Raw genomic sequence first — 13,452 nt, 5'->3', positions numbered from 1 at the left:
CATGGCATCTTTCACATCTCCAAGCCTCCAAAAGACCATCTTCAAAGCTTCAAATGCCAAATCAAAGTGCCAAGTCCTAGAGAAGATCAAAATTCGCTTAACTAAAGTTAAACATGAAAAAAATGCAGATTGGTATAAGAGATATGAAAGTGCTTGTACTTCACTTGCATTCCCTCTTGAATGTCTTGAAGACAACTCCAAAAGCTTTATTTGTGTTCATTGTCAGCCTCTATAAGAATCAAATAAGTATTAATGAAACATTACAGCAAGATAATGACGAACTATATAATGATATGTAAAGAAACACACAACTTTATATTTGTTTCTTATCCAATCTTGTGGCGAGTATTGTCGGGTTCGGGTACTACCCAAACGGGTTTAAACCCGCGAAACACGATAGATTTATAATGTACCCAGTAGCAACCTTGTGGGGTTAGAAAGACATCCATCCCCGTTCCTAATAAGGTAAAAACCCGCAGGGACGCGGGTTTCGGCCCCATTGCCATGTGGCTATGCGGGTGATACCATCCCGTTGAGGGCTAGGAGAAGAAGGGAATATACAAGTCAAAGTGCTCGTGTTGCATTTTTTGCCACGCCATCCTGTCTAGCGACCCATCCAAAAAGTCATGGCCTAAACACATGATTAGTGTTATATTTGCTAGGTCACTACCTGTAGGTGTTTTCCTTTTTTCAATTTTTTGAAAAATGGTGCTTCCTGCAATCCAAGCCCTTGAAATGGTTACGGCATGGTCCGGGTGAGATCGGTTTCTCACGCGAAGAAGATTGTAATCAATGAAAACTTTTCATTCGCAAAAAAAAGCTCCCATATGTTGGTTTCGTTATATAGCTTACCACATATGCCATGTGGTTTTAGTAAAGGACTGTGCTAACGACCAGGGGCGGAGCCAGGATGAAAAACGAGAGGGGGCCAAGATGTTTATGGTTTTTATAGAGAGATGAGTACTAACTAATGGCTAGATCATTTAAAAAACTAAGCACACAAGCATACATAGTGTGGAAGATCCCTCAAAAAAATGCAGTGTGTAAGAAGTAAAATCATATACTCCCTCCGTCCCATAATATAAGAACGTTTTTGACACTAATATAAGAACGTTTTTTGACACTACACTAGTGTCAAAAACGTTCTTATATTATGGGACAGAGGAAGTATTTTCTTATATAACATAATGTCAGCACACACATACTTATGTCAAGTTCATTGCCAAAGTAAAATAAACTAACCATTTAAGGCGCAATAACTTGAGAAACATCAATTGTCGTTTCTGATCTTTTTGAATTAGTTTGTACGCTTCAAGCTGCAAGAAAATAGAAACATGTTTAAATCTAGAGAGAATGTAAACATTTACAGATAAATCAATAAGCTTGAGTATATTACCTCCTTATGTTTCATCCCATGGCGATTTTTTCCACGGAAGTGTTTAACAGTCACCTCTTTAGGCATATTGCGGGTTGTTGATTTTCCAGAGAATCTATTCATTAGCATCCATGTCAATGTCAAATAGATGAGCGTTAAATAAATTGGCATACAGTAAGGTTTAGTATTCCTATAGATTTTTTCCAAAGAATCTATTCATTAGCATCCCTGTCAATGTCAAATAGATGAGCATTAAATAAATTGGCATACAGTAAGGTTTAGTATTCCTATAGATTTTATTCTTTCCCACGTACATATTTACAAAAAATTATTGAGTGAAGCTAACTCAATCAGCCTAATTACCAATCCATATATTACAGTTTCTATACATGGATATTTGATTAGATTACCTTTCTAACATGAAAATCGGAATATAACAATAATTTGGGAATTAAAAGAACGAAACTGAACCCACTCATCCTAGGGTTTAAGACTTACCTTGATCGATCAATGGCGTAACATCTTCCTTGTGCTAAACTGAAGGACGGCCAGCCGGCCTGCAAGCCGCGCGAATCAAGGAGATCGCCGGAGGCACGCCATGTAAGTGCAGCGCAGGGCAGCAGGCTTCGGCGGCTCGGCACATCACGCGGACAGCAGAACAGTCAGGGAGCCAGGCGGCGAACGCATCTGAGCAACTCCAACTCAGCAACTCCCGTGCGTGACGTGCGTGCTGTGTTAACTAGATAATACCCCGCGCGTTGCGGCGGGAATTGGATGCAATACATTTGGATGATATTTCTTTCCATAGAAGATGAATGTTTGGATGGACAATATAATAATTCAAAATTGGAAAACACATATGTATGATCATAAATAGTTATTAAAAATTAGAAAATACATATGTATAGTCATAGTTATGCGTTCGCCGTTGATAGTTATTCATAAAAAGAACATAATATGTGGTTTAATTTATTTGTAGTTGGGGTCTTCTTCGTTGAGAACTATTTGTTCATGTGGGTTCCTTTCGTAATGTACTTGAAGATGTATTTGGTGGTGTTGTCTTCACGTGCAACGGTTTCTCTGAAAGCAACACACACTGGTGGTTTTGGAGTGGTCTTTTTCTTTTCTATTTCCTCCATGTACTTCTGAGCCTCCGTTGATGAATTAGTTGTTGAGCGGGGCAGAACATTACTTGGTCCACCATATTGTATCCTGGAGAAAGTTTCATGTGTTTAATGTTATTTGCAACAAGCATAGGGATGTATAAAACAACTTTGTATTCAATAGCCGTACCTGTTGCCTTCGTGTTGGATGTCCATTTTTGTGCCGGTAGTCAAAAATTTCTGATTTGAAAGATGAAGTTGTGGCGAGTACAATATATTACGGGTGGTCTTATATAGGTGTCTCAAATGGGAAAGAATGTCTAACCGAAAGATGTTTAAGTAATGGTTAATGCAAAAATCAAGTTAGCATTCATGTATTTTAATGCAGAGTGTAGGTTTGTACTGAGATCGTAACTGCAAGAAAGAACATAAACTGGCCCACTCATGAATTTACTTTAATACACACTGTAGGTTTCTATCGAGATAATAAGTGCACCAAAGAACATAAATTGGATCCATTGATGAATATATTTGAACACACACTGTAGGTTTGTATTGAGATTATAAGTCCAACAAAGAACATAAACTGGAACCACTGATAAATTGGTAGTTGAACAAAATTTGTAATGTTCATTGGTTACAATAGAAGCTGAGCAAAGCGGTATGAACATAAGGACTATGTTATTTGTGGTTGTAGGCGATGTACGTTATTCGTCATTTCTCATCTGTGCAGAGTGCAAGTTGTCCTGCCTGTATTGGAAAATGAAGCGTTGTCATAAAAGGAAATAACAGAATATATTAGTGGTTTTTTAAATCAAAAAATGAAAAATTATATAGTCAATGTAAAGTACTTAAATTGTCCAAAGGTTCCTTTACTCTGGCTGTTCCTGTTGATGCAGTTTGTCTGGAAGTGTGTCTACATTCCTGTTGATGGAGATTTTTTGCAACTGTAAATATATGTAGGAAGAAACTCGTATTGTTGGCTAAATTTGTATAAAGGGTGTGAGAAACAGTACATACTCATGCTTGTTCTTTTTCGCAGTACTTTCTTCCGGTTCCTTTGAGCTGCATTTAGAAAATTGGTTCCATTTATTATATCGGATTGAAAGTAATAAAGCATGAATCAAAATAGAAAATAAACTGGGCAAGAGAATATCCTTTGAGCTGCATTTAGAAAAAATTTTATATCAGATATTGAAAGTAATAAAGCATGAATCAAAATAGAAAATGAACTGGGCAAGAGAATATCCTTTGAGCTGCATTTAGAAAATTTGTTCCATTTTTATATCGATTTATGTGATTTGTATTACTGTGTACTTTAATTGTTGTTAATGGTTACTTCTAAATGCTACCAGGAAGTTTGTATGTGCCTTATGTAGTTATTGGAGAACCATGGTGCTCTAAGTTTTTGTGAGTGTTTGCATACCTGTTAGATTTGTCGACATCACCCTCAGTAAAATCAATTCTTCTTTTTGTGTTGATCCTGATTGTAATGTACATCATAGATGTAAAGTAGTCTTGATCAGAGGAATACAATAAGATGTAGGTTTATGAAAGATTACATGTAGCAACATATATAAAAGAGAAAGCATTTGATTTACTGAACCTAATGCAGAAGGGAAAAAGACTAACATTCAATTCCATTTGGAATTTCACATAAAAGCATCGTTGTGGCAGTCATATAATGGAGAAGCAATAAGAGAGATGTTTAAACTCCAAGTTGGCAGTACATTATAATTAGACATAGGAGTTTAATAACTATGAAAGTTTATGAAGCATTACCTATTTTCGCTTTCTTTTATGCTGATAGACATTGGCTTATGAGTTGCAAGAGTATTATCATTGGTGGTTGTACCCTCGCCTGACTAAAAAAGCTTTAGACGTTATGTTAATAATCATGATATATGAAGGTAATGAATATGTAAGAAGTTGATTACCTTCGGAGCATGTGGAACATGTGTTGATTCAGTATTGTTGACAGAGAAACTTTTTTTCAGGACATAATTTATAGGGTACTTGGCAGACAAATCAGTGTTCATTCCTATGTAGAATAACTTTTCTTTACCAATGGCCTTATCCAGGGTAAGCACATGATCTGTAGCTTCTATCTTCATACTCATTGAAACATGATCAGCATGACACTCAACTAAGTCTTTGGCTACTCCAGCGAAAGCAATTGCATCCAAACTCCCCGAGTTATCTGTTAGTGTAAGGGGAAGTTTGTACCTGAAGCATGGTATAGTTGTTAGTGACACGATAAAAAAATTTAATTATTTAAGTATTAGATTTTAGGAAGATATATAATACATTGGGCATGGAACTGGAAATTGGCAGCCACATGTTGGGGTATCTGTCATGTTGTTATATCCTTTTCCACAACGCTTGCATGCTTTGTAGTACCATTTGACTGACGGTATAATGGATGCTACTTTTGCGATAGTGCTGAAGGTTGCTCCTCCCTTATGACACAAAAAAAGATAAAGTATCAATAATCTATTTTATTTTAAATGGCGAGGCAGAAAAAAGTGAACTGCGTGAGAAAGTGTTCACCTGAAAAGATGACGCTGGAAGATTAGATATTTCTTCAATGCTGTATAGTTTGCCTGCTGCTTCAAGTGGAGATACTTGTTTGACCTGAGGGAGATGCTTTTGTAGAGTTGGGCATTTCCATTGATAGCTTCAAATGTTTTTCATATAAAATATTAGTTTGTTGTAGTGTTAAACATAAATTCTGTATGCGCAAGAGTGAGAAAGAGAGAACCTGGTGCGGTACTTTTGAACTTCAGGTATATCAAGATCAAGATATATTTGTGTCGCAGAACTTGAGGATCCTTGTATCATACCTATAAACTTATGTTGTTAATAGGATGTTTAAATAAATATGTTTATTATTTTTTTGAGCAAGGTTTTTTTATAAGTTACCTGTAAACCTTTGTAGAGTTGCAGTTACACCAGCAAAAATGGCTATGACAATTCCTTCTTGAGATTTTTTAAGTACCGTTTCTTCATCAAATGATTCTCCATGCTGGCCCCATAGAACTAATTCTTGTGTTTGTTCTCTGGAAAATTAAGGTATAGTCATTCTGAGGGGAACAGGTTATTAAGGTAAAAAAATTGAATGACAGGAGCAGCTATGAAGACATACTCTAGGTTGCGAATTTTGATCTTCCGAAATTTGTGCTGAGATGTTTGGCTAGCATAGTCATATGGACCAACATCACATATTACTCCTATCACATCTAAAAGGTTCAAGTATGCAAGTCGTTATGCATTGAAGTATAGTGGTTAAGAGATAGATAAGTCAAGCACATTATATATGTTACCTAGGAGTGGCTTGGAATCAATTGCTTTTTGTGGCAGCTCATCAAATGGGCAAAAGTCGAACAAAAGTGTAGGTATATCTGCACCTCTTGAATGTAGCGGATGGACCTTTGTGTCTTGTTTGAATTGCAGCATATAATTCTGATGGCGATAGACATATGATTTGCTTCTGATATCGATAACTGCAACATTTGAAATAATATAGACAGATCCTTGAGATAGCAACCCACGAAATTGTTTTTCTATTTTTTTAGGCACACTGATTTGTGCCATGGATCCCTGCAAAATTTCAAGCAATCAAATGATTTGTAATAACAATGCTATTGTGTAAAGTTAAATAGGTAACTATAAAAATGGACGTACATCTTCATCCAAGAGAATGCCATCAATGCTGATCAAAGCATTTCCATATCTTGGATTCGTATTTATAGCATCCCAAAGTCTTATTACCCGTGCAAAGACCTTACAGTTTTGCTGTCCCATTGTAATATCTTTAAGTTTCGTAGTTGACTCCATAGCGGAGATGGATCTGAATGAATAAGAATGTTAGGAAAAAATGATGGCATGCAGAAAAAATGTATTACATACTTGTGAAATTTCAGGCATAACATAAATTTGAGTGGATAAATACCTAGCTGTTTTAGCTTCTATGTGTATTAATTTGACTGAATACCTCGGCATATACTACATTATGTGTGCAATGCTCATAAGAAACTGGGCTATTTTCAATCAAAACTCGCAAGTCGTCTGGTGATGTAACTCTTGAAAATGCCACATATAATTGACCGTGTGAGAAGACATTAGATGGCAAGTAGACACCAACTCGGTTTAGTGTTTGCCCCTGACTTTTGTTTATTGTCATAGCATATGAAAGGCGAACAGGAAACTGGCGACGCCTCAATTTGAAAGGCCACTTAGACTGAGATGACGTAGTGACAATTCGAGGAATATACACTCTTGAACCTATAGCCTTCCCTGTTATGATTTCTCCTTCAATGACACGTCCAGTCAGTTGTGTAACAATGAGTCTAGTGCCATTACAAAGTCCCCTTGATGGATCAAGATTACGCAGTAGCATTATAGGAACACCAATTTTCAAATGCAGTATATGATCTGGAAGTCCAGGTATGTCAATGGTGTTTAGCAACTCTGTTGGATATAATGCTTCTAGAGTAGAATGATTAGGACAGCTATCATCAATTGAATCTGAACTATAATATGACATTTCACTTGTTGCTAGCCGAGAAATCATTCTTGTATTTATTTTAGAAACGACATCATTCGTAGGTGCAAGAATTGCACGATCACACAAATACGATGTAATGTTAGTTGACTCACAGCCTGAGTTGTAGACAAATGATATCAATCCATCTATATTTCTAGAATCTGGGGACAAAAGGAGATATTGGGGGATCTGTATAAATATGCTATTGGGTTCATTTGGAACAGGAACAAAAGGCTCAGTGCCATTTCCAATTCGTAAGAGCCAGTCAGCAAAATTCTGTAGTTTTTCTCTCCTGGAGATGGAGAGACACCCTGAGGTGAGCCTCATATTTTCATTCAACTGTAGAAGTGTGCATTTGTTCCACAAATAAGAGTTAACAATGGAAGATTTCAAAATCTGTTGCTTGGTTGCATTTTTTATCACTGGTAGTGTTTGCCGAAAATCCCCACCAAGAACTACAGTGATACCTCCAAACTGCATGTCTTCGGCATTAGGTCTAGTATCTGACATTATATCTCTGAGAGTGCGGTCTAGTGCTTCAAAACAATATCTATGATTCATTGGTGCTTCATCCCAAACTACAAGAGATGTATTTTGAATAAGTTCTGCCAGGTGTGTATTTTTCTTTATGGTACACATTGAATTCTCTAAAATTTCCAAAGGAATTTTAAAACGGGAGTGTGGTGTTCGACCTCCTGGGAGCAATAGAGAAGCAATTCCCGAGGATGCTACTGCCAATGCAATTTTCCCTTGACTTCGTAAAGAATAAAGTAGGGTAGTCCATAAGAAAGTTTTACCAGTCCCTCCATATCCATAAACAAAGAATGTTCTACCTTCATTATTTATGGCAGAATTATAGACAGCATGAAATACATCCTTCTGGTTGTTGTTTAGCTTTGGAATATTATCATTCAAAGTGGATGTCATGTTTGGAATGTCATAGGTAAGCTCATCCAGCAAAAGCCTATTTTGTGCAGAAGCATTTCCTATATCATCTGGCAGTGGCAAACTAAAATGTGATAAGCAATACCCAGAATCCTTCAGCAATTTATCCAGCTCAATGAGAAGACAGGATGTCACGTACGAATCTAGTGACGAACTGCTCAACTGAGAAGGATGAAGATTCAACCGATGTGCTATATCTTCAGACATCATTGATGCATGCTCCTCAAAAAGCTTGATAGGATTTGTTACATTGCAAAAAAGCAAAAGGGTAACAAAAAGCTGACGTAATTGGAATGGTAATGCCCACTGAGCCGCATCTTTTAATGCATTGGACCACTCTTGGTCATCACCTAGGAGGCCTAAAGCTTCACATGCTGAATGAAATATAGGGTATTCTTGTCCTGATATAGTCCTGATATCAGCGAAGGAGGTTGGACCTTTACGAATGTTCAGCAACATTCGCAAATAGAAAGGCTCTCCTTGTGAAGGGTTGACATGTGCCACTCGGCCAATTTTTTTTGAGGACCTCGACGATGATCCCAGTATTTCCCTTGCTGGTGCCATGTCCAATATTCTGGAAATTCTATGTACGTGTATTGTCGAGCTTCAGGGTGTTGCATATTAGCATCTAACCATGCAGTGAGTTTAGTGGTCACATTTTTGGGGTCTTCAATAACTTGTTCCAGATTATCATCTTTCGAATAAATTACATTGTTCTCAAGAGGAAGATGAACAGGGAGACTTTCTACGGAAGGGTATGTATGGTGAATATCATATTGCTGCAACCGCCAAGCAGCATCATTTGGTGTCACACAACGACACTCTAAATAATTATCAATTTCATTAACTGTTTCAGTTGATGAGGCTGATGTTGAAGACTTGCCGTGGAGGCCAATTCTAGCACAATCAAATCCTTTTGTGACATACTTGAAAAGATATTTGTGCATACCATCATGGTTAACCTTCTCTACATTTATGTGAGCTTGGTACTTAACCACCAGGTCCACATTGTGAGGAACAATGAATCTATTGTCAATGTCAACATTATTTTTCCTAGCTGTTATTCCATTATTTGGTCGGGCATATTCTGTGAAACCATTCTCCCGTACAGTTGTTTGCTCACAGAACTCCTTTGGGTAAAATTTGTTGCATTTTCCTTCTGACATACATGGTGACGACTGCCCGAGAGGGCCGCAAGGGCCATGCACCATAAAAGAAGAAACAGCCTCATATCCTATTGGATCTTTTACAGGATCTGGCAACTGAGCAGAAATATAGGAATCTATCTTCTGTGCATCTAAAGGTGCTTCTTTGGCTAACCATATAATTATATGAACATGTGGGAGTCCACGTTTCTGGAATTCAACTGTGTAGATAACAACAGGAATGTAAAACATGTTTAATAACCGACAGAAAACTATGTTGAGAGAAGGGAATATAAGTTTAAGAGAACGCTTATTACCTGCGTTTATGGGTCCAAAGAATTGTTTCTTTTTAATATCATCCATTAGACTATTAAGCTTCATTTTGAATACCCGGTTGACAATATCTGGACGGTCAGATGGTTCTTGACCAGGAATGGATGATAGAGCCTCTGTAATTTCAGGCCAAGCAGCATTTGATGTGAACGTGACAAACAGATCTGGGCAACCATATTTTCTACAAATAGTAATGGAGTCTTGGTAGTTTTGGTATAAGTAGCGAGGGCCTCCAGTAAATGAGGAAGGTAATATAATCCTTTGGCCAACAGAAGAACCTGATGTAATACCCTTTGACACAGAATCTGGTAAACAACTGAATGATGATGATCTGTATTTCCGTTGAAAGCTAGGCTTGCGGTAGAATGCAATACGAAAGGTTTCAACAGAACAATAGCCATCCACAAAGTAAGCCTGTGTTAACCTTTTGCATCGTAATGGAGTCTTGAAGTCATTTGGCCTATCACGTAACCTATATGCATAGTATTCTAGCATTGTGACTTTTTGGCGTTGATTTGATGCATTTGACACTGGAAGGCACATAAGCTCATCATGATAACCATCCTCACCATATGGAAATAAAAGAGGATATTGCATGGACATAAACTTGCAGTGTTTTTCATTGATCTGTTGTAACCGTGATGAATGACCTTCTATTATAATGTCTCATCCAACATTAGAAGACCCTAAATCTCCAACTACTAATCCAACAACTTCGGATGCAACTGGAGCACTATAGATATCTCCATGGGCATCAGGTTTGCCATATATTCTGATGTATAAATGGTCAGAATCATTGCCATGTAATCTTTGACTTGCTGTTCTAAATAGTTTCACAATGGGATTATGTGTGTTCAACATTGTTATGAGGGACTGAACAATGCCTTCATTAGCTTGGAACAAAGTGCGTGTAGATGAAGCAATGCGCGAAGATGAAGTGGTGCGCGAAGATGAACCGGTGCGCGAAGATGAGGCAACATTTATTCTATTTGAAACCTCACACTCTGTATCAAATATGTATAATTGTGCATATTCTGGTCTCTTTCCTCTAGATGGTCTCATTGAACCAACACGGTGGCAGACTTGGCCACTGATCTTGAAAACGTATGGGCCTCGGCCATCATTTATGGACTCATCAATTTTAGCTCCCATTGAAGTCATGGCAAACATGGTATTGTACTGACGAATATGATGAAAGAAGTGGCTTGAGAGTGAACTATTATGTGAAGTGAGTAAATCCAATAGAGGTTGAGGAGGAGGATCATATGGCTGGAGGGAAACTTTTCCTCCTTTGCAGCACAAATTATATGTTGGATTTTGAGTATGCCTTTCTCTGCGTACACGCTCGTCATACCAAAAGAGAGCACCACAATGTTGGCAAGAACACTGGGGGCCTCCAAGAGTTAAGGGTTCAAATATAGTTCCTGAAAGATGAGGCACAAAAAGAGGTTTTTTTTGTAAACGCAAATGATCACTGAACTTGGACACATGAACATGGATTAATTTAGGCAAAAGCTTACGTTTATGGGCAAATATCTGATTATGTGTATGTGACATCGATGTGGTTGATGCTTCATTTCCTCGGCTCCTGTTTCTAGTGATTACATCCAAACGCCTGCGACGGTTCTCGGTGGCAACATGTGAGTTTGATTGAGGAGTGGAATCGGGTACTGATGGACGGCGTGCCCGTCCACGTCCACGACCATGTCCACCTGGAACTCCTCGTGTATGTCGTGTATGACCAACCCCATGCCCACCTGAATAACGCGAAGAACTTTCTGCGCTATCCATGTCGACAACCCTAAGAAACCCATGGGAGTGGGAATAGTTGAATGCAGGGCAAAACGGAAGACACTTTTGTTTATTTGTTCCACATGAGAATTGAAATGTAAGGGCACATATTGAATCAAGCAAACTACTTGGATGAGGCAAACTAAAATCCATAATAGGCAAGGAATTAAAATGCAAGGCTATGCATTGAATCAAGTTTAAAAAATTGCATATTAATGAAAACCCAGAATAGGGAAAGATACCAAATTTTAGGAGTAGCACTGGGTGAACGTGAGGCACGTGGGCATCAGCAAGGGAAGAATAACCAAGATGATTGAAGTGAGCAGCACCTGAAAAGTCCAAATTTTTGACTCAATCAGCAATATGTCAAAGAGGGAATGGCATGGAGAGAGGAGAGAGTTGCTCACCGGCGGAAGCACTATGAACACCTTATGGCAGACGTCCACCCATGCTGGAAGATGATGTGAAAAGGATGAGCTGAGGTGGGACAGACTTTATAGGGGATTTCTTCAGTTTCTTCTGCAGACCGTGGGCAGAGTAAGTGGAGCATCAATCATTAATTTCTTCAGTTTCTTGGTGGAGAGAGGAAATGGAGCGTCAACCATCAATTACATAAGGAGTTTTTTTCTTATTTTTAGTGTGGGCCATTTGGAGCATTGGGCTGCAAATAGTTTGAAGCAGTGGGATATGTAGGTTCGAGTCAGCAAACAAAAAAAACACAGTAGGATGGTACCTTCATCTGCAGATGCGTTGACCCAACGATTGAAGGTAAGCTACTAAGCAACTCGGAGCAACCCACCTGGGAAGTGAATGGAAGCACTAAAAATCATAGGCATCAGATGAACAACAAACAATCCCAATCCCAATTTTACAGGAAGACATGCTCACCGGAACTGGGGCATTGATAGGCACGTCGAGCTTCTTTACCGGAGGTTGGCCATGGCGGGGAAGGCGAGCTCCCGTCAGGCCATGGCCATGGCGTCGGCAGGAGGCGGGGGGAGGGACCAGTGCTAGACGGGCGAGGAACTCCCCATGGCCAGGGCGACGGTGGCGTGGAGGCGGGGGAGGAGGTGCTGCTCGGGGATGCTCCCGTCAGGCCATGGCCATGGCGACAGTGGCGAGGAGGCGGGGGAGGAGGTGTCGGCGGCGATGGTCGCATCAACTGGGGCGGGCGATGGGATGGCCGCGTCCGCGTCCGGAGAGACGCCGCCGTGAGGAGGATCTCGAGTGGGGGAAGGGGATGAGGAGGTGGCTCCGAGGAACTTGGGCGGGCGATGGGATGGCCGCGCGCCGGAGCGCCGCCCCGTGATGGCCGGGCCGCATCCGGAGCTCCGCCGCCGCCGTGAGGAGGATTCGGAGCGGACCAGAGGCATGAGAGGCTGGCGGCGGTAGGAAATCGCGAGGGGGCAAGGCGTGAGGCGTGGCCGCTCGGGAGATTTCGTTTTTTTCTTTACAGGAAAATGACCTCAGGAGGTGGGCTGCGTGGGACTGCTTAAGTGTTTTTCTTTACAGGAAAATGGTCTGAGAAGGTGGGCTGCGTGGGACTGCTTAAGTGTGATGTGGATGCCTGTGATTGGGTGCTGATGTGTCTATGTTGCATGTTGAGATAAATCAAGTAGTGGGGGTGAACTTCTTAAGTATATAGGATGTGTTTCCATTGATTCAAGTAGGCAGCCTCCTCGTATTGGGTTGTATCTAATGGGCTGGTTTTGTAAGCCATTCATTTCTCGTACATGGGCTTTGAATTTTAACAGAAAAAATAATTGAGTGGGGGCAAATCTATTAGCCTGAGCGGGGGCAACGCTTGGTATTATGACCCAAGTATAAGTGGGCTGAGAAAACGAGTGGGGGCATTCGCCCCCACAGGCTACTAGCTAGATTCGCCCCTGCTAACGACCAGTCGACTGGTCGTTAGCGACAGATCCGCACGATCCCCTCGACAGGGGAAACAACGCTCCATCCGCTATTCCCGTGCTCCTCGCGATCGATTTATTGCATCATAATTAAAAACGCGAAAAAAAATTACCTACACAGGATTCGAACCTGCGTCGGGGTGGAAAGGATAGGCCCAAGTACAAAGCCCAACAACCATCACGCCAACCTAGTTTGTTGTTCATTAGTTCAACAACGAAATTGTTTTAAACTCTTTCTTACTACTGTCATAAGAAAAAAGAAAGCTATTTTTCTGGAAAAAAATCACTTCATCAATGAAAG

This window comes from Triticum aestivum, chromosome 2B (assembly GCF_018294505.1).
Source record: "Triticum aestivum cultivar Chinese Spring chromosome 2B, IWGSC CS RefSeq v2.1, whole genome shotgun sequence".
Classification (NCBI taxonomy): domain Eukaryota; kingdom Viridiplantae; phylum Streptophyta; class Magnoliopsida; order Poales; family Poaceae; genus Triticum; species Triticum aestivum.
This window is presented reverse-complemented; position numbering follows the sequence as displayed.